Raw genomic sequence first — 20,252 nt, 5'->3', positions numbered from 1 at the left:
GAGAGAGAGAAAGAGAGGCAACGAGAGAGAAGATGAGAGAGGGAGAAGAAGAAAGAGAGAGAGAGAGAGAAAGAGAGGCAATGAGACATAAAAGAGAGATGGAGAGGAAGAAAGAGAGAGGGAGAGAAAGAGAGGCAACGAGAGAGGAGAAGAGAGAGGGGGAGGAAGAGAGAGAGAAAGAGAGGCAACGAGAGAGAACAAGAGAGAGGGACAGGAAGAAAGAGAGAGAGGGAGAGAAAAGAGGCAACGAGAGGGAACAAGAGAGAGGGAGAGGAAGAAAGAGAGAGAGAGGAGGAGAAAGAGAGGCCACGAGAGAGAACAAGAGAGGGGGAGAGGAAGCAAGAGAGAGAGAGAAAGAGAGGCAACGAGAGAGAACAAGGGAAAGAGAGAGGGAGAGAAAGAAAGGCAATGAGAAAGAAGAAGTGAGAGGGAGAGGAAGAAAGAGAGAGAGAGAGAGAGAGACAGAGGGAGAGAAAGAGAAAGAGAGGCAACGAGAGAGAACAAGACAGAGAGAGAGGAAGAAAGAGAGAGAGGGAGAGAGAGAAAGAGAGGCATTGAGAGAGGACAAGAGAGAGGAAGAGAGAGGGAGAGAAATACAGGCAACGAGAGAGAAGAAGAGAGAGGGGGAGGAAGAAAGAGAGGGAGAGAAAGAGAGGCAACGAGAGAGAACAAGAGAGAGACAGGAAGAAAGAGAGCGCGAGGGAGGGAAAGAGAGGCAACAAGAGGGAACAAGAGAGAGCGAGAGGAAGAAAGGGAGAGAGGGAGAGAAAGAGAGGCAACGAGAGATAAAAGAGAGAGGGAGAGGAAGAAAGAGAGAGAGGGAGAGAGAGAAAGAGACAAGGGAGAAGAAGAGGGGGAGGAAGAAAGAGAGAGAGAGAAAGAGAGGCAACGAGAGAAGAAGAGAGAGGGAGAGGAAGAGGGAGAGAGAGGGAGGTAACAAGAGAGAAGAAGAGAAAGGGAGAGGAAGAAAGAGAGGGAGAGAAAGAGAAAGAGAAGCAACGATTGATAACAAGAGAGAGGGAGAGGAAGAAAAAGAGAGAGGGAGAGAAAGAGAGGGAACAAGAGAGAGGGAGAGGAAGAGAGAGAGAGGGAGAGAAAGAGAGGTAACGAGAGAGAACAAGAGAGAGTAAGAGGAAGAAAGAGAGAGAGAGAGGGAGAAAAAGAGAGGCAACGAGAGAACAAGAGAGAGGGAGAGGAAGAAAGAGAGAGAGGGAGACAAAGAGAGGCAACGAGAGAACAAGAGAGAGGGAGAGGAAGAAAGAGAGAGAGAGGGAAAGAAACAGAGGCAACAAGAGGGAACAAGAGAGAGGGAGAGGAAGAAAGAGAGAGAGGGAGAGAAAGAGAGGCCATGAGAGATAAAAGAGAGAGGGAGAGGAAGAAAGAGAGAGAGAGAGAGAAAGAGGCAACGAGAGAGAAGAAGAGGGAGAGGAAGAAAGAGAGAGAGAGAGAGAGGAGGAGAAAGAGAGTCAACGAGAGAGAACAAGAGAGAGGGAGAGGAAGAAAGAGAGAGGGAGAGAAGGAGAGGCAACAAGAGAGAAGAAGAGAGAGGAAGAAATAGAGAGAGAGGGAGAGAAAGAGAGGCAACGAGAGAGAACAAGAGAGAGAGAGGAAGAAAGAGAGAGAGAGGGAGAGAAAGAGAGGTAACGAGAGACAACAAGAGAGAGGGAGAGGAAGAAAGAGAGAGAGAGGGAGAGAAAGAGAGGTAACGAGAGAGAACAAGAGAGAGAGAGGGGAAGAAAGAGAGAGAGTGAGAAAGAGAGGCAACGAGAGGGAACAAGAGAGAGGGAGAGGAATAAAGAGAGAGAGAGAGGGAGAGAAAGAGAGGCAACGAGAGAGAACAAGAGAGAGAGAGAGAGAGAGAGAGGAAGAAAGAGAGAGAGAGAGGACGAGAGAGAAAGAGAAGCAACGAGAGAACAAGAGAGAGGGAGAGGAAGAAAGAGAGAGAAGGGGAGAAAAAGAGGCAATGAGAGAGAACAAGAGAGAGGGAGAGGAAGAAAGAGAGACAGGGAGAGAAAGAGAGGCAATGAGAGAACAATAGAGAGGGAGAGGAAGAAAGAGAGAGAAGGAGAGAAAGACAGGCAACGAGAGAGAACAAGAGAGAAGGAGAGGAAGAAAAAGAGGGAGAGAAAGAGAAGCAACGAGAGAGAACAAGAGAGAGGGAGAGGAAGAAAGAGAGGGAGAGAAAGAGAAAGAGAAGCAACGAGAGAGAACAAGAGAGAGGGAGAGGAAGAAAGAGAGAGAGGTATAGAAAGAGAAAGAGAAGCTACGAGAGATAACAAGAGAGAGGGAGAGGAAGAAAGGGAGAGAGGTAGAGAAAGAGAAAGAGAAGCTACGAGAGATAACAAGAGAGAGGGAGAGGAAGAAAGAGAGAGAGGGAGAGAAAGAGAGGGAACAAGAGAGAACAAGAGAGAGGAGGAGGAAGAAAGAGAGAGAGGGAGTGAAAGAGAGGCAACGAGAGAACAAGAGAGAGGGAGAGGAAGAAAGAGAGAGAGGGAGAGAAAGGGAGGCAACGAGAGAGAACAAGAGAGAGGGAGAGGAAGAAAGAGAGGGAGAGAAAGAGAAATAGAAGCAACGAGAGAGAACAAGAGAGAGGGAGAGGAAGAAAGAGAGAGAGAGAAAGGGAGGCAATGAGAGAGAACAAGGGAGAGAGAGAGGGAGAGAAAGAGAGGCAACAAGAGAGAAGAAGAGAGAGGGAGAGGAAGAAAGAGAGAGAGGGAGAGAAAGAGAGGCAATGAGAGAGAAAAGAGAGAGGGAGAGGAAGAAAGAGAGAGAGGGAGAGAAAGAGAGGCAACGAGAGGGAACAAGAGAGAGGGAGAGGAAGAAAGAGAGAGAGACAGAAGGAGAAAGAGAGGCAACGAGAGAGAACAAGAGGGAGAGGAAGAAAGAGAGAGAGAGAGGAGGAGAAATAGAGGCAACGAGAGAGAACAAGAGAGAGGGAGAGGAAGAAAGAGAGAGAGAGAAAGGGAGGCAACGAGAGAGAACAAGGGAGAGAGAGAGGGAGAGAAAGAGAGGCAACAAGAGAGAAGAAGAGAGAGGGAGAGGTAGAAAGAGAGAGAGAGAGGGAGAAAAAGAGAGGCAATGAGAGAGAAAAGAGAAAGGGAGAGGAAGAAAGAGAGAGAGGGAGAGAAAGAGAGGCAACGAGAGGGAACAAGAGAGAGGGAGAGGAAGAAAGAGAGAGAGACAGAAGGAGAAAGAGAGGCAACGAGAGAGAACAAGAGGGAGAGGAAGAAAGAGAGAGAGAGAAAGAGAGGCAACGAGAGAGAAGATGAGAGAGGGAGAAGAAGAAAGAGAGAGAGAGAGAAAGAGAGGCAATGAGACATAAAAGAGAGATGGAGAGGAAGAAAGAGAGAGGGAGAGAAAGAGAGGCAATGAGAGAGGAGAAGAGAGAGGGGGAGGAAGAGAGAGAGAGAAAGAGAGGCAACGAGAGAGAACAAGAGAGAGGGACAGGAAGAAAGAGAGAGAGGGAGAGAAAAGAGGCAACGAGAGGGAACAAGAGAGAGGGAGAGGAAGAAAGAGAGAGAGAGAGGAGGAGAAAGAGAGGCCACAAGAGAGAACAAGAGAGGGGGAGAGGAAGCAAGAGAGAGAGAGAAAGAGAGGCAACGAGAGAGAACAAGAGGGAGAGGAAGAAAGAGAGAGAGAGAAAGAGAGGCAACGAGAGAGAAGATGAGAGAGGGAGAAGAAGAAAGAGAGAGAGAGAGAGAAAGAGAGGCAATGAGACATAAAAGAGAGATGGAGAGGAAGAAAGAGAGAGGGAGAGAAAGAGAGGCAACGAGAGAGGAGAAGAGAGAGGGGGTGGAAGAGAGAGAGAAAGAGAGGCAACGAGAGAGAACACGAGAGAGGGACAGGAAGAAAGAGAGAGAGGGAGAGAAAAGAGGCAACGAGAGGGAACAAGAGAGAGGGAGAGGAAGAAAGAGAGAGAGAGAGGAGGAGAAAGAGAGGCCACGAGAGAGAACAAGAGAGGGGGAGAGGAAGCAAGAGAGAGAGAGAAAGAGAGGCAACGAGAGAGAACAAGGGAAAGAGAGAGGGAGAGAAAGAAAGGCAATGAGAAAGAAGAAGTGAGAGGGAGAGGAAGAAAGAGAGAGAGAGAGAGAGAGAGAGAGACAGAGGGAGAGAAAGAGAAAGAGAGGCAACGAGAGAGAACAAGACAGAGAGAGAGGAAGAAAGAGAGAGAGGGAGAGAGAGAAAGAGAGGCATTGAGAGAGGACAAGAGAGAGGAAGAGAGAGGGAGAGAAATACAGGCAACGAGAGAGAAGAAGAGAGAGAGGGAGGAAGAAAGAGAGAGAGAGGGAGAGAAAGAGAGGCAACGAGAGAGAACAAGAGAGAGACAGGAAGAAAGAGAGCACGAGGGAGGGAAAGAGAGGCAACAAGAGGGAACAAGAGAGAGCGAGAGGAAGAAAGGGAGAGAGGGAGAGAAAGAGAGGCAACGAGAGATAAAAGAGAGAGGGAGAGGAAGAAAGAGAGAGAGGGAGAGAGAGAAAGAGACAAGGGAGAAGAAGAGGGGGAGGAAGAAAGAGAGAGAGAGAAAGAGAGGCAACGAGAGAAGAAGAGAGAGGGAGAGGAAGAGGGAGAGAGAGGGAGGTAACAAGAGAGAAGAAGAGAAAGGGAGAGGAAGAAAGAGAGGGAGAGAAAGAGAAAGAGAAGCAACGAGAGATAACAAGAGAGAGGGAGAGGAAGAAAAAGAGAGAGGGAGAGAAAGAGAGGGAACAAGAGAGAGGAAGAGAGAGAGAGGGAGAGAAAGAGAGGCAACGAGAGAGAACAAGAGAGAGTAAGAGGAAGAAAGAGAGAGAGAGAGGGAGAGAAAGAGAGGCAACGAGAGAACAAGAGAGAGGGAGAGGAAGAAAGAGAGAGAGGGAAAGAAACAGAGGCAACAAGAGGGAACAAGAGAGAGGGAGAGGAAGAAAGAGAGAGAGGGAGAGAAAGAGAGGCCATGAGAGATAAAAGAGAGAGGGAGAGGAAGAAAGAGAGAGAGAGAGAAAGAGGCAACGAGAGAGAAGAAGAGGGAGAGGAAAAAAGAGAGAGAGAGAGAGAGAGAGGAGGAGAAAGAGAGTCAACGAGAGAGAACAAGAAAGAGGGAGAGGAAGAAAAAGAGAGAGGGAGAGAAAGAGAGGGAACAAGAGAGAGGGAGAGGAAGAGAGAGAGAGAGAGAGAGAGAAAGAGAGGCAACGAGAGAGAACAAGAGAGAGTAAGAGGAAGAAAGAGAGAGAGAGAGAGAGGGAGAGAAAGAGGCAACGAGAGAACAAGAGAGAGGGAGAGGAAGAAAGAGAGAGGGAGAGAAGGAGAGGCAACAAGAGAGAAGAAGAGAGAGGAAGAAAGAGAGAGAGAGGGAGAAAAAGAGAGAAGAAGAGAGAGAGAGGAAGAAAGAGAGAGAGAGGGAGAGAAAGAGGTAACGAGAGAGAACAAGAGAGAGTGAGAGGAAGAAAGAGAGAGAGAGAGAGAGAAAGAGAGGTAACGAGAGAGAACAAGAGAGAGAGAGAGGAAGAAAGAGAGAGAGTGAGAAAGAGAGGCAACGAGAGGGAACAAGAGAGAGGGAGAGGAATAAAGAGAGAGAGAGAGGGAGAGAAAGAGAGGCAACGAGAGGGAACAAGAGAGAGGGAGAGGAATAAAGAGAGAGAGAGAGGGAGAGAAAGAGAGGCAACGAGAGAGAACAAGAGAGAGAGAGAGAGAGGAAGAAAGAGAGAGAGAGAGGACGAGAGAGAAAGAGAGGCAACGAGAGAACAAGAGAGAGGGAGAGGAAGAAAGAGAGAGAGGGGGAGATAAAGAGGCAATGAGAGAGATCAAGAGAGAGGGAGAGGAAGAAAGAGAGACAGGGAGAGAAAGAGAGGCAATGAGAGAACAATAGAGAGGGAGAGGAAGAAAGAGAGAGAAGGAGAGAAAGACAGGCAACGAGAGAGAACAAGAGAGAGGGAGAGGAAGAAAAAGAGGGAGAGAAAGAGAAAGAGAAGCAACGAGAGAGAACAAGAGAGAGGGAGAGGAAGAAAGAGAGGGAGAGAAAGAGAAATAGAAGCAACGAGAGAGAACAAGAGAGAGGGAGAGGAAGAAAGAGAGAGAGAGGTAGAGAAAGAGAAAGAGAAGCTACGAGAGGTAACAAGAGAGAGGGAGAGGAAGAAAGAGAGAGAGGGAGAGAAAGAGAGGGAACAAGAGAGAACAAGAGAGAGGAGGAGGAAGAAAGAGAGAGAGGGAGAGAAAGAGAGGCAACAAGAGAACAAGAGAGAGGGAGAGGAAGAAAGAGAGAGAGGGAGAGAAAGAGAGGCAACAAGAGAGAACAAGAGAGGGGGAGAGGAAGCAAGAGAGAGAGAGAAAGAGAGGCAACGAGAGAGAACAAGGGAAAGAGAGAGGGAGAGAAAGAAAGGCAATGAGAAAGAAGAAGTGAGAGGGAGAGGAAGAAAGAGAGAGAGAGAGAGAGAGACAGAGGGAGAGAAAGAGAGGCAACGAGAGAGAACAAGACAGAGAGAGAGGAAGAAAGAGAGAGAGGGAGAGAGAGAAAGAGAGGCATTGAGAGAGGACAAGAGAGAGGAAGAGAGAGGGAGAGAAATACAGGCAACGAGAGAGAAGAAGAGAGAGGGGGAGGAAGAAAGAGAGAGAGAGAGAGAGAGAAAGAGAGGCAACGAGAGAGAAGAAGAGACAGGGAGAGAAAAAAAGAGAGAGAGAGGGAGAGAAAGAGAGGCAACGAGAGAGAACAAGAGAGAGACAGGAAGAAAGAGAGCGCGAGGGAGGGAAAGAGAGGCAACGAGAGGGAACAAGAGAGAGCGAGAGGAAGAAAGGGAGAGAAAGAGAGGCAACGAGAGATAAAAGAGAGAGGGAGAGGAAGAAAGAGAGAGAGGGAGAGAGAGAAAGAGACGAGGGAGAAGAAGAGGGGGAGGAAGAAAGAGAGAGAGAGAAAGAGAGGCAACGAGAGAACAAGAGAGAGGGAGAGGAAGAGGGAGAGAGAGGGAGGCAACAAGAGAGAAGAAGAGAAAGGGAGAGGAAGAAAGAGAGGGAGAGAAAGAGAAAGAGAAGCAACGAGAGACAACGAGAGGGAGAGGAAGAAAAAGAGAGAGGGAGAGAAAGAGAGGGAACAAGAGAGAGGGAGAGGAAGAGAGAGAGAGGGAGAGAAAGAGAGGCAACGAGAAAGAACAAGAGAGAGTAAGAGGAAGAAAGAGAGAGAGAGAGGGAGAGAAAGAGAGGCAACGAGAGAACAAGAGAGAGGGAGAGGAAGAAAGAGAGAGAGGGAGAGAAAGAGAGGGAACAAGAGAACAAGAGAGAGGGAGAGGAAGAAAGAGAGAGAGAGGGAAAGAAACAGAGGCAACAAGAGGGAACAAGAGACAGGAAGAGGAAGAAAGAGAGAGAGGGAGAGAAAGAGAGGCCATGAGAGATAAAAGAGAGAGGCAGAGGAAGAAAGAGAGAGAGAGAGAAAGAGGCAACGAGAGAGAAGAAGAGGGAGAGGAAGAAAGAGAGAGAGAGAGAGGAGGAGAAAGAGAGTCAACGAGAGAGAACAAGAGAGAGGGAGAGGAAGAAAGAGAGAGGTAGAGAAGGAGAGGCAACAAGAGAGAAGAAGAGAGAGGAAGAAAGAGAGAGAGAGGGAGAGAAAGAGAGGCAACGAGAGAGAACAAGAGAGAGAGAGGAAGAAAGAGAGAGAGAGGGAGAGAAAGAGGTAACTAGAGAGAACAAGAGAGAGAGAGAGGAAGAAAGAGAGAGAGAGGGAGAGAAAGAGAGGTAATGAGAGAGAACAAGAGAGAGGGAGAGGAAGAAAGAGAGAGAGAGGGAGAGAAAGAGAGGTAATGAGAGAGAACAAGAGAGAGAGAGAGGAAGAAAGAGAGAGAGTGAGAAAGAGAGGCAACGAGAGGGAACAAGAGAGAGGGAGAGGAAGAAAGAGAGAGAGAGGGAGAGAAAGAGAGGTAATGAGAGAGAACAAGAGAGAGAGAGAGGAAGAAAGAGAGAGAGTGAGAAAGAGAGGCAACGAGAGGGAACAAGAGAGAGGGAGAGGAATAAAGAGAGAGAGAGAGGGAGAGAAAGAGAGGCAACGAGAGAGAACAAGAGAGAGAGAGAGAGAGAGGAAGAAAGAGAGAGAGAGAGGACGAGAGAGAAAGAGAGGCAACGAGAGAACAAGAGAGAGGGAGAGGAAGAAAGAGAGAGAGAGGGAGATAAAGAGGCAATGAGAGAGAACAAGAGAGAGGGAGAGGAAGATAAAGAGGGCGAGAAAGAGAAAGAGAAGCAACGAGAGAGAACAAGAGAGAGGGAGAGGAAGAAAGAGAGGGAGAGAAAGAGAAAGAGAAGCAACGAGAGAGAACAAGAGAGAGGGAGAGGAAGAAAGAGAGAGAGGTAGAGAAAGAGAAAGAGAAGCTACGAGAGATAACAAGAGAGAGGGAGAGGAAGAAAGAGAGAGAGGGAGAGAAAGAGAGGGAACAAGAGAGAACAAGAGAGAGGAGGAGGAAGAAAGAGAGAGAGGGAGAGAAAGAGAGGCAACAAGAGAACAAGAGAGAGGGAGAGGAAGAAAGAGAGAGAGGGAGAGAAAGGGAGGCAACGAGAGAGAACAAGAGAGAGGGAGAGGAAGAAAGAGAGGGAGAGAAAGAGAAAGAGAAGCAACGAGAGAGAACAAGAGAGAGGGAGAGGAAGAAAGAGAGACAGGGAGAGAAAGAGAGGCAATGAGAGAACAATAGAGAGGGAGAGGAAGAAAGAGAGAGAAGGAGAGAAAGACAGGCAACGGGAGAGAACAAGAGAGAGGGAGAGGAAGAAAGAGAGAGAGGGAGAGAAAGGGAGGCAACGAGAGAGAACAAGAGAGAGGGAGAGGAAGAAAGAGAGGGAGAGAAAGAGAAAGAGAAGCAACGAGAGAGAACAAGAGAGAGGGAGAGGAAGAAAGAGAGAGAGGGAGAGAAAGAGAGGCAACAAGAGATAAAAGAGAGAGGGAGAGGAAGAGAGAGAGGGAGAGAAAGAGGCAACGAGAGATAAAAGAGAGACTGAGAGGAAGAAAGAGAGAGCGGGAGAGAAGAGGCAACAAGAGAGAAGAAGAGGTAGAGGAAGAAAGAGAGAGAGAGAGAAAGAGAGGAGGAGAAAGAGAGCCAACGAGAAGGAACAAGAGAGAGGGATAGGAAGAAAGAGAGAGAGGGGGAAAAAGAGAGGCAACAAGAGAGAAGAAGAGAGAGGGAGAGGAAAAAAGAGAGAGAGAGGGAGAGAAAGAGAGGCAACAAGAGAGAAGAAGAGAGAGAGAGGAAGAAAGAGAGAGAGAGGGAGAGTAGGAGAGGCAACAAGAGGGAACAAGATAGAGGGAAAGAAAGAGAGAGAGAGGGAGAGAAAGAGAGGCAACGAGAGAGAACAAGAGGGGGAGAGGAAGAAAGAGAGAGAGAGAAAGAGAGGCAACGAGAGAGAACAAGGGAGAGAGAGAGGGAGAGAAAGAGAGGCAACAAGAGAGAAGAAGAGAGAGGGAGAGGAAGAACGAGAGAGAGAGGGAGAGAAAGAGAGGCAATGAGAGAGAAAAGAGAGAGGGAGAGGAAGAAAGAGAGAGAGGGAGAGAAAGAGAGGCAACGAGAGGGAACAAGAGAGAGGGAGAGGAAGAAAGAGAGAGAGACAGAAGGAGAAAGAGAGGCAACGAGAGAGAACAAGAGGGAGAGGAAGAAAGAGAGAGAGAGGGAGAGGGAGAGAAAGAGAGGCAATGAGAGAGAAAAGAGAGAGGGAGAGGAAGAAAGAGAGAGAGGGAGAGAAAGAGAGGCAACGAGAGGGAACAAGAAAGAGGGAGAGGAAGAAAGAGAGAGAGACAGAAGGAGAAAGAGAGCAACGAGAGAGAACAAGAGGGAGAGGAAGAAAGAGAGAGAGAGAAAGAGAGGCAACGAGAGAGGAGAAGAGAGAGGGGGAGGAAGAGAGAGAGAAAGAGAGGCAACGAGAGAGAACAAGAGAGAGGGACAGGAAGAAAGAGAGAGAGGGAGAGAAAAGAGGCAACGAGAGGGAACAAAAAGGAGAGGAAGAAAGAGAGAGAGAGAGGAGGAGAAAGAGAGGCAACGAGAGAGAAAAAGAGAGGGGGAGAGGAAGCAAGAGAGAGAGAGAAAGAGAGGGAACAAGAGAGAACAAGAGAGAGGAGGAGGAAGAAAGAGAGAGAGGGAGTGAAAGAGAGGCAACGAGAGAACAAGAGAGAGAGAGAGGAAGAAAGAGAGAGAGGGAGAGAAAGGGAGGCAACGAGAGAGAACAAGAGAGAGGGAGAGGAAGAAAGAGAGGGAGAGAAAGAGAAAGAGAAGCAACGAGAGAGAACAAGAGAGAGGGTGAGGAAGAAAGAGAGAGAGAGAAAGGGAGGCAACGAGAGAGAACAAGGGAGAGAGAGAGGGAGAGAAAGAGAGGCAACAAGAGAGAAGAAGAGAGAGGGAGAGGAAGAAAGAGAGAGAGGGAGAGAAAGAGAGGCAATGAGAGAGAAAAGAGAGAGGGAGAGGAAGAAAGAGAGAGAGGGAGAGAAAGAGAGGCAACGAGAGGGAACAAGAGAGAGGGAGAGGAAGAAAGAGAGAGAGACAGAAGGAGAAAGAGAGGCAACGAGAGAGAACAAGAGGGAGAGGAAGAAAGAGAGAGAGAGAGGAGGAGAAAGAGAGGCAACGAGAGAGAACAAGAGAGAGGGAGAGGAAGAAAGAGAGAGAGAGAAAGGGAGGCAACGAGAGAGAACAAGGGAGAGAGAGAGGGAGAGAAAGAGAGGCAACAAGAGAGAAGAAGAGAGAGGGAGAGGAGGAAAGAGAGAGAGAGGGAGAGAAAGAGAGGCAATGAGAGAGAAAAGAGAAAGGGAGAGGAAGAAAGAGAGAGAGGGAGAGAAAGAGAGGCAACAAGAGGGAACAAGAGAGAGGGAGAGGAAGAAAGAGAGAGAGACAGAAGGAGAAAGAGAGGCAACGAGAGAGAACAAGAGGGAGAGGAAGAAAGAGAGAGAGAGAAAGAGAGGCAACCAGAGAGAAGATGAGAGAGGGAGAAGAAGAAAGAGAGAGAGAGAGAAAGAGAGGCAATGAGACATAAAAGAGAGATGGAGAGGAAGAAAGAGAGGGGGAGAGAAAGAGAGGCAACGAGAGAGGAGAAGAGAGAGGGGGAGGAAGAGAGAGAGAAAGAGAGGCAACGAGAGAGAACAAGAGAGAGGGACAGGAAGAAAGAGAGAGAGGGAGAGAAAAGAGGCAACGAGAGGGAACAAGAGAGAGGGAGAGGAAGAAAGAGAGAGAGAGAGAGAGGAGGAGAAAGAGAGGCCACGAGAGAGAACAAGAGAGGGGGAGAGGAAGCAAGAGAGAGAGAGAAAGAGAGGCAACGAGAGAGAACAAGAGGGAGAAGAAGAAAGAGAGAGAGAGAAAGAGAGGGAACGAGAGAGAAGATGAGAGAGGGAGAAGAAGAAAGAGAGAGAGAGAGAGAAAGAGAGGCAATGAGACATAAAAGAGAGATGGAGAGGAAGAAAGAGAGAGGGAGAGAAAGAGAGGCAACGAGAGAGGAGAAGAGAGAGGGGGAGGAAGAGAGAGAGAAAGAGAGGCAACGAGAGAGAACAAGAGAGAGGGACAGGAAGAAAGAGAGAGAGGGAGAGAAAACAGGCAACGAGAGGGAACAAGAGAGAGGGAGAGGAAGAAAGAGAGAGAGAGAGGAGGAGAAAGAGAGGCCACGAGAGAGAACAAGAGAGGGGGAGAGGAAGCAAGAGAGAGAGAGAAATAGAGGCAACGAGAGAGAACAAGGGAAAGAGAGAGGGAGAGAAAGAGAGGCAATGAGAAAGAAGAAGTGAGAGGGAGAGGAAGAAAGAGAGAGAGAGAGACAGAGGGAGAGAAAGAGAGGCAACGAGAGAGAATAAGACAGAGAGAGAGGAAGAAAGAGAGAGAGGGAGAGAGAGAGAGAAAGAGAGGCATTGAGAGAGGACAAGAGAGAGGAAGAGAGAGGGAGAGAAATACAGGCAACGAGAGAGAAGAAGAGAGAGGGGGAGGAAGAAAGAGAGAGAGAGAGAGAAAGAGAGGCAACGAGAGAGAAGAAGAGACAGGGAGAGGAAAAAAGAGAGAGAGAGGGAGAGAACGAGAGGCAACGAGAGAGAACAAGAGAGAGACAGGAAGAAAGAGAGCGCGAGGGAGGGAAAGAGAGGCAACGAGAGGGAACAAGAGAGAGGGAGAGGAAGAAAGAGAGAGAGGGAGAGAGAGAAAGAGACGAGGGAGAAGAAGAGGGGGAGGAAGAAAGAGAGAGAGAGAAAGAGAGGCAACAAGAGAACAAGAGAGAGGGAGAGGAAGAGGGAAAGAGAGGGAGGCAACAAGAGAGAAGAAGAGAAAGGGAGAGGAAGAAAGAGAGGGAGAGAAAGAGAATGAGAAGCAACGAGAGACAACAAGAGAGAGGGAGAGGAAGAAAAAGAGAGAGGGAGAGAAAGAGAGGGAACAAGAGAGAGGGAGAGGAAGAGAGAGAGAGGGAGAGAAAGAGAGGCAACGAGAGAGAACAAGAGAGAGTAAGAGGAAGAAAGAGAGAGAGAGAGTGAGAGAAAGAGAGGCAACGAGAGAACAAGAGAGAGGGAGAGGAAGAAAGAGAGAGAGGGAGACAAAGAGAGGCAACAAGAGAACAAGAGAAAGAGAGAGGAAGAAAGAGAGAGAGAGGGAAAGAAACAGAGGCAACAAGAGGGAAGAAGAGAGAGGGAGAGGAAGAAAGAGAGAGAGGGAGAGAAAGAGAGGCAATGAGAGAGAAAAGAGAGAGGGAGAGGAAGAAAGAGAGAGAGGGAGAGAAAGAGAGGCAACGAGAGGGAACAAGAGAGAGGGAGAGGAAGAAAGAGAGAGAGACAGAAGGAGAAAGAGAGGCAACGAGAGAGAACAAGAGGGAGAGGAAGAAAGAGAGAGAGAGAGGAGGAGAAAGAGAGGCAACGAGAGAGAACAAGAGAGAGGGAGAGGAAGAAAGAGAGAGAGGGAGTGAAAGAGAGGCAACGAGAGAACAAGAGAGAGAGAGAGAGGAAGAAAGAGAGAGAGGGAGAGAAAGGGAGGCAACGAGAGAGAACAAGAGAGAGGGAGAGGAAGAAAGAGAGGGAGAGAAAGAGAAAGAGAAGCAACGAGAGAGAACAAGAGAGAGGGAGAGGAAGAAAGAGAGAGAGAGAAAGGGAGGCAACGAGAGAGAACAAGGGAGAGAGAGAGGGAGAGAAAGAGAGGCAAGAAGAGAGAAGAAGAGAGAGGGAGAGGAAGAAAGAGAGAGAGGGAGGGAAAGAGAGGCAATGAGAGAGAAAAGAGAGAGGGAGAGGAAGAAAGAGAGAGAGGGAGAGAAAGAGAGGCAACGAGAGGGAACAAGAGAGAGGGAGAGGAAGAAAGAGAGAGAGACAGAAGGAGAAAGAGAGGCAACGAGAGAGAACAAGAGGGAGAGGAAGAAAGAGAGAGAGAGAGGAGGATAAAGAGAGGCAACGAGAGAGAACAAGAGAGAGGGAGAGGAAGAAAGAGAGAGAGAGAAAGGGAGGCAACGAGAGAGAACAAGGGAGAGAGAGAGGGAGAGAAAGAGAGGCAACAAGAGAGAAGAAGAGAGAGGGAGAGGAAGAAAGAGAGAGAGAGGGAGAGAAAGAGAGGCAATGAGAGAGAAAAGAGAAAGGGAGAGGAAGAAAGAGAGAGAGGGAGAGAAAGAGAGGCAACGAGAGGGAACAAGAGAGAGGGAGAGGAAGAAAGAGAGAGAGACAGAAGGAGAAAGAGAGGCAACGAGAGAGAACAAGAGGGAGAGGAAGAAAGAGAGAGAGAGAAAGAGAGGCAACGAGAGAGAAGATGAGAGAGGGAGAAGAAGAAAGAGAGAGAGAGAGAAAGAGAGGCAATGAGACATAAAAGAGAGATGGAGAGGAAGAAAGAGAGAGGGAGAGAAAGAGAGGCAACGAGAGAGGAGAAGAGAGAGGGGGAGGAAGAGAGAGAGAAAGAGAGGCAACGAGAGAGAACAAGAGAGAGGGACAGGAAGAAAGAGAGAGAGGGAGAGAAAAGAGGCAACGAGAGGGAACAAGAGAGAGGGAGAGGAAGAAAGAGAGAGAGAGAGAGAGGAGGAGAAAGAGAGGCCACGAGAGAGAACAAGAGAGGGGGAGAGGAAGCAAGAGAGAGAGAGAAAGAGAGGCAACGAGAGAGAACAAGAGGGAGAAGAAGAAAGAGAGAGAGAGAAAGAGAGGCAACGAGAGAGAAGATGAGAGAGGGAGAAGAAGAAAGAGAGAGAGAGAGAGAGGAGGAGAAAGAGAGGCCACGAGAGAGAACAAGAGAGGGGGAGAGGAAGCAAGAGAGAGAGAGAAATGGAGGCAAAGAGAGAGAACAAGGGAAAGAGAGAGGGAGAGAAAGAGAGGCAATGAGAAAGAAGAAGTGAGAGGGAGAGGAAGAAAGAGAGAGAGAGAGAGAGAGACAGAGGGAGAGAAAGAGAGGCAACGAGAGAGAATAAGACAGAGAGAGAGGAAGAAAGAGAGAGAGGGAGAGAGAGAGAGAAAGAGAGGCATTGAGAGAGGACAAGAGAGAGGAAGAGAGAGGGAGAGAAATACAGGCAACGAGAGAGAAGAAGAGAGAGGGGGAGGAAGAAAGAGAGAGAGAGAGAGAAAGAGAGGCAACGAGAGAGAAGAAGAGACAGGGAGAGGAAAAAAGAGAGAGAGAGGGAGAGAAAGAGAGGCAACGAGAGAGAACAAGAGAGAGACAGGAAGAAAGAGAGCGCGAGGGAGGGAAAGAGAGGCAACGAGAGGGAACAAGAGAGAGGGAGAGGAAGAAAGAGAGAGAGGGAGAGAGAGAAAGAGACGACGGAGAAGAAGAGGGGGAGGAAGAAAGAGAGAGAGAGAAAGAGAGGCAACAAGAGAACAAGAGAGAGGGAGAGGAAGAGGGAAAGAGAGGGAGGCAACAAGAGAGAAGAAGAGAAAGGGAGAGGAAGAAAGAGAGGGAGAGAAAGAGAATGAGAAGCAACGAGAGACAACAAGAGAGAGGGAGAGGAAGAAAAAGAGAGAGGGAGAGAAAGAGAGGGAACAAGAGAGAGGGAGAGGAAGAGAGAGAGAGGGAGAGAAAGAGAGGCAACGAGAGAGAACAAGAGAGAGGGAGAGGAAGAAAGAGAGAGAGGGAGACAAAGAGAGGCAACAAGAGAACAAGAGAAAGGGAGAGGAAGAAAGAGAGAGAGAGGGAAAGAAACAGAGGCAACAAGAGGGAACAAGAGAGAGGGAGAGGAAGAAAGAGAGAGAGGGAGAGAAAGAGAGGCCATGAGAGATAAAAGAGAGAGGGAGAGGAAGAAAGAGAGAGAGAGAGAAAGAGGCAACGAGAGAGAAGAAGAGTGAGAGGAAGAAAGAGAGAGAGAGAGAGGAGGAGAAAGAGAGTCAACGAGAGAGAACAAGAGAGAGGGAGAGGAAGAAAGAGAGAGAGAGGGAGAGAAAGAGAGGTAATGAGAGAGAACAAGAGAGAGAGAGGAAGAAAGAGAGAGAGTGAGAAAGAGAGGCAACAAGAGGGAACAAGAGAGAGGGAGAGGAATAAAGAGAGAGAGAGAGGGAGAGAAAGAGAGGCAACGAGAGAGAACAAGAGAGAGAGAGAGAGAGAGAGAGAGAGGAAGAAAGAGAGAGAGAGAGGACGAGAGAAAAAGAGAAGCAACGAGAGAACAAGAGAGAGGGAGAGGAAGAAAGAGAGACAGGGAGAGAAAGAGAGGCAATGAGAGAACAATAGAGGAAGAGAGGAAGAAAGAGAGAGAAGGAGAGAAAGACAGGCAACGAGAGAGAACAAGAGAGAGGGAGAGGAAGAAAAAGAGGGAGAGAAAGAGAAAGAGAAGCAACGAGAGAGAACAAGAGAGAGGGACAGGAAGAAAGAGAGGGAGAGAAAGAGAAAGAGAAGCAACGAGAGAGAACAAGAGAGAGGGAGAGGAAGAAAGAGAGAGAGGTAGAGAAAGAGAAGCTACGAGAGATAACAAGAGAGAGGGAGAGGAAGAAAGAGAGAGAGGGAGAGAAAGAGAGGGAACAAGAGAGAACAAGAGAGAGGAGGAGGAAGAAAGAGAGAGAGGGAGAGAAAGAGAGGCAACGAGAGAACAAGAGAGAGGGAGAGGAAGAAAGAGAGAGAGGGGGAGATAAAGAGGCAATGAGAGAGAACAAGAGAGATGGAGAGGAAGAAAGAGAGAGAGGGAGAGAAAGGGAGGCAACGAGAGGGAACAAGAGAGAGGGAGAGGAAGAAAGAGAGGGAGAGAAAGAGAAAGAGAAGCAAAGAGAGAGAACAAGAGAGAGGGAGAGGAAGAAAGAGAGAGAGGGAGAGAAAGAGAGGCAACAAGAGATAAAAGAGAGAGGGAGAGTAAGAGAGAGAGGGAGAGAAAGAGGCAACGAGAGATAAAAGAGAGAGGGAGAGGAAGAAAGAGAGAGCGGGAGAGAAAGAGGCAACAAGAGAGAAGAAGAGGGAGAGGAAGAAAGAGAGAGAGAGCGAAAGAAAGAGAGGAGGAGAAAGAGAGCCAACGAGAAGGAACAAGAGAGAGGGATAGGAAGAAAGAGAGAGAGGGAGAGAAAGAGAGGCAACGAGAGGGAACAAGAGAGAGGGAGAGGAAGAAAGAGAGAGAGAGAGGAGGAGAAAGAGAGGCCACGAGAGAGAACAAGAGAGGGGGAGAGGAAGCAAGAGAGAGAGAGAAAGAGAGGCAACGAGAGAGAACAAGAGGGAGAAGAAGAAAGAGAGAGAGAGAAAGAGAGGCAACGAGAGAGAAGATGAGAGAGGGAGAAGAAGAAAGAGAGAGAGAGAGAGAAAGAGAGGCAATGAGACATAAAAGAGAGATGGAGAGGAAGAAAGAGAGAGGGAGAGAAAGAGAGGCAACGAGAGAGGAGAAGAGAGAGGGGGAGGAAGAGAGAGAGAAAGAGAGGCAACGAGAGAGAACAAGAGAGAGGGACAGGAAGAAAGAGAGAGAGGGAGAGAAAAGAGGCAACGAGAGGGAACAAGAGAGAGGGACAGGAAGAAAGAGAGAGAGAGAGGAGGAGAAAGAGAGGCCACGAGAGAGAACAAGAGAGGGGGAGAGGAAGCAAGAGAGAGAGAGAAATAGAGGCAACGAGAGAGAACAAGGGAAAGAGAGAGGGAGAGAAAGAGAGGCAATGAGAAAGAAGAAGTGAGAGGGAGAGGAAGAAAGAGAGAGAGAGAGACAGAGGGAGAGAAAGAGAGGCAACGAGAGAGAATAAGACAGAGAGAGAGGAAGAAAGAGAGAGAGGGAGAGAGAGAGAGAAAGAGAGGCATTGAGAGAGGACAAGAGAGAGGAAGAGAGAGGGAGAGAAATACAGGCAACGAGAGAGAAGAAGAGAGAGGGGGAGGAAGAAAGAGAGAGAGAGAGAGAGAGAAAGAGAGGCAACGAGAGAGAAGAAGAGACAGGGAGAGGAAAAAAGAGAGAGAGAGGGACAGGAAGAAAGAGAGCGCGAGGGAGGGAAAGAGAGGCAACGAGAGGGAACAAGAGAGAGGGAAAGGAAGAAAGAGAGAGAGGGAGAGGGAGAGAGAGAAAGAGACGAGGGAGAAGAAGAGGGGGAGGAAGAAAGAGAGAGAGAGAAAGAGAGGCAACGAGAGAACAAGAGAGAGGGAGAGGAAGAGGGAAAGAGAGGGAGGCAACAAGAGAGAAGAAGAGAAAGGGAGAGGAAGAAAGAGAGGGAGAGAAAGAGAAGCAACGAGAGATAACAAGAGAGAGGGAGAGGAAGAAAAAGAGAGAGGGAGAGAAAGAGAGGGAACAAGAGAGAAGAAGAGAGAGGAAGAGGAAGAAAGAGAGAGAGAGAGTGAGAGAAAGAGAGGCAACGAGAGAACAAGAGAGAGGGAGAGGAAGAAAGAGAGAGAGGGGGAGAAAAAGAGAGGCAACGAGAGAACAATAGAGAGGGAGAGGAAGAAAGAGAGAGGGAGAGAAGGAGAGGCAACAAGAGAGAAGAAGAGAGAGGAAGAAAGAGAGAGAGAGGGAGAGAAAGAGGTAACGAGAGAGAACAAGAGAGAGGGAGAGGAAGAAAGAGAGAGAGAGGGAGAGAAAGAGAGGTAACGAGAGAGAACAAGAGAGAGAGAGAGGAAGAAAGAGAGAGGGAGACAAAGAGAGGCAACGAAAGAACAAGAGAGAGGGAGAGGAAGAAAGAGAGAGAGAGGGAAAGAAACAGAGGCAACAAGAGGGAACAAGAGAGAGGGAGAGGAAGAAAGAGAGAGAGGGAGAGAAAGAGAGGCCATGAGAGATAAAAGAGAGAGGGAGAGGAAGAAAGAGAGAGAGAGAGAAAGAGGCAACGAGAGAGAAGAAGAGGGAGACGAAGAAAGAGAGAGAGAGAGAGGAGGAGAAAGAGAGTCAACGAGAGAGAACAACAGAGATGGAGAGGAAGAAAGAGAGAGGGAGAGAAGGAGAGGCAACAAGAGAGAAGAAGAGAGAGGAAGAAAGAGAGAGAGAGGGAGAGAAAGAGAGGCAACGAGAGAGAACAAGAGAGAGAGAGGAAGAAAGAGAGAGAGAGGGAGAGAAAGAGGTAACGAGAGAGAACAAGAGAGAGGGAGAGGAAGAAAGAGAGAGAGAGGGAGAGAAAGAGAGGTAACGAGAGAGAACAAGAGAGAGAGAGAGGAAGAAAGAGAGAGAGTGAGAAAGAGAGGCAACGAGAGAGAACAAGAGAGAGGGAGAGGAATAAAGAGAGAGAGAGAGGGAGAGAAAGAGAGGCAACGAGAGAGAACAAGAGAGAGAGAGAGGAGAGAGAGAGGAAGAAAGAGAGAGAGAGAGGACGAGAGAGAAAGAGAGGCAACGAGAGAACAAGAGAGAGGGAGAGGAAGAAAGAGAGAGAGGGGGAGATAAAGAGGCAATGAGAGAGAACAAGAGAGAGGGAGAGGAAGAAAGAGAGACAGGGAGAGAAAGAGAGGCAATGAGAGAACAATAGTGAGGGAGAGGAAGAAAGAGAGAGAAGGAGAGAAAGACAGGCAACGAGAGAAAACAAGAGAGAGGGAGAGGAAGAAAAAGAGGGAGAGAAAGAGAAAGAGAAGCAACGAGAGAGAACAAGAGAGAGGGAGAGGAAGAAAGAGAGGGAGAGAAAGAGAAAGAGAAGCAACGAGAGAGAACAAGAGAGAGGGAGAGGAAGAAAGAGAGAGAGGTAGAGAAAGAGAAAGAGAAGCTACGAGAGATAACAAGAGAGAGGGAGAGGAAGAAAGAGAGAGAGGGAGAGAAAGAGAGGGAACAAGAGAGAACAAGAGAGAGGAGGAGGAAGAAAGAGAGAGAGGGAGAGAAAGAGAGGCAACGAGAGAACAAGAGAGAGGGAGAGGAAGAAAGAGAGGGAGAGAAAGAGAAAGAGAAGCAAAGAGAGAGAACAAGAGAGAGGGAGAGGAAGAAAGAGAGAGAGGGAGAGAAAGAGAGGCAACAAGAGATAAAAGAGAGAGGGAGAGTAAGAGAGAGAGGGAGAGAAAGAGGCAACGAGAGATAAAAGAGAGAGGGAGAGGAAGAAAGAGAGAGCGGGAGAGAAAGAGGCAACAAGAGAGAAGAAGAGGGAGAGGAAGAAAGAGAGAGAGAGAGAAAGAGAGGAGGAGAAAGAGAGCCAACGAGAAGGAACAAGAGAGAGGGATAGGAAGAAAGAGAGAGAGGGGGAAAAAGAGAGGCAACAAGAGAGAAGAAGAGAGAGGGAGAGGAAAAAAGAGAGAGAGAGGGAGAGAAAGAGAGGCAACAAGAGAGAAGAAGAGAGAGAGAGGAAGAAAGAGAGAGGGAGAGGGAGAGTAGGAGAGGAAACAAGAGGGAACAAGATAGAGGGAAAGAAAGAGAGAGAGAGGGAGAGAAAGAGAGGCAACGAGAGAGAACAAGAGGGGGGAGAGGAAGAAAGAGAGAGAGAGAAAGAGAGGCAACGAGAGAGAACAAGGGAGAGAGAGAGGGAGAGAAAGAGAGGCAACAAGAGAGAAGAAGAGAGAGGGAGAGGAAGAAAGAGCGAGAGAGGGAGAGAAAGAGAGGCAATGAGAGAGAAAAGAGAGAGGGAGAGGAAGAAAGAGAGAGAGGGAGAGAAAGAGAGGCAACGAGAGGTAACAAGAGAGAGGGAGAGGAAGAAAGAGAGAGAGACAGAAGGAGAAAGAGAGGCAACGAGAGAGAACAAGAGGGAGAGGAAGAAAGAGAAAGAGAGGGAGAGATAGAGAGGCAATGAGAGAGAAAAGAGAGAGGGAGAGGAAGAAAGAGAGAGAGGGAGAGAAAGAGAGGCAACGAGAGGGAACAAGAGAGAGGGAGAGGAAGAAAGAGAGAGAGACAGAAGGAGAAAGAGAGCAACGAGAGAGAACAAGAGGGAGAGGAAGAAAGAGAGAGAGAGAAAGAGAGGCAACGAGAGAGAAGATGAGAGAGGGAGAAGAAGAAAGAGAGAGAGAGAGAGAAAGAGAGGGAACAAGACATAAAAGAGAGATGGAGAGGGAGAAAGAGAGAGGGAGAGAAAGAGA

This window comes from Pleurodeles waltl, chromosome 12 (genome assembly GCF_031143425.1).
Source record: "Pleurodeles waltl isolate 20211129_DDA chromosome 12, aPleWal1.hap1.20221129, whole genome shotgun sequence".
NCBI classification, from domain to species: Eukaryota; Metazoa; Chordata; class Amphibia; order Caudata; family Salamandridae; genus Pleurodeles; species Pleurodeles waltl.
The sequence above is the reverse complement of the archived record's forward strand: the minus strand, read 5'-3'. Positions refer to the sequence as shown.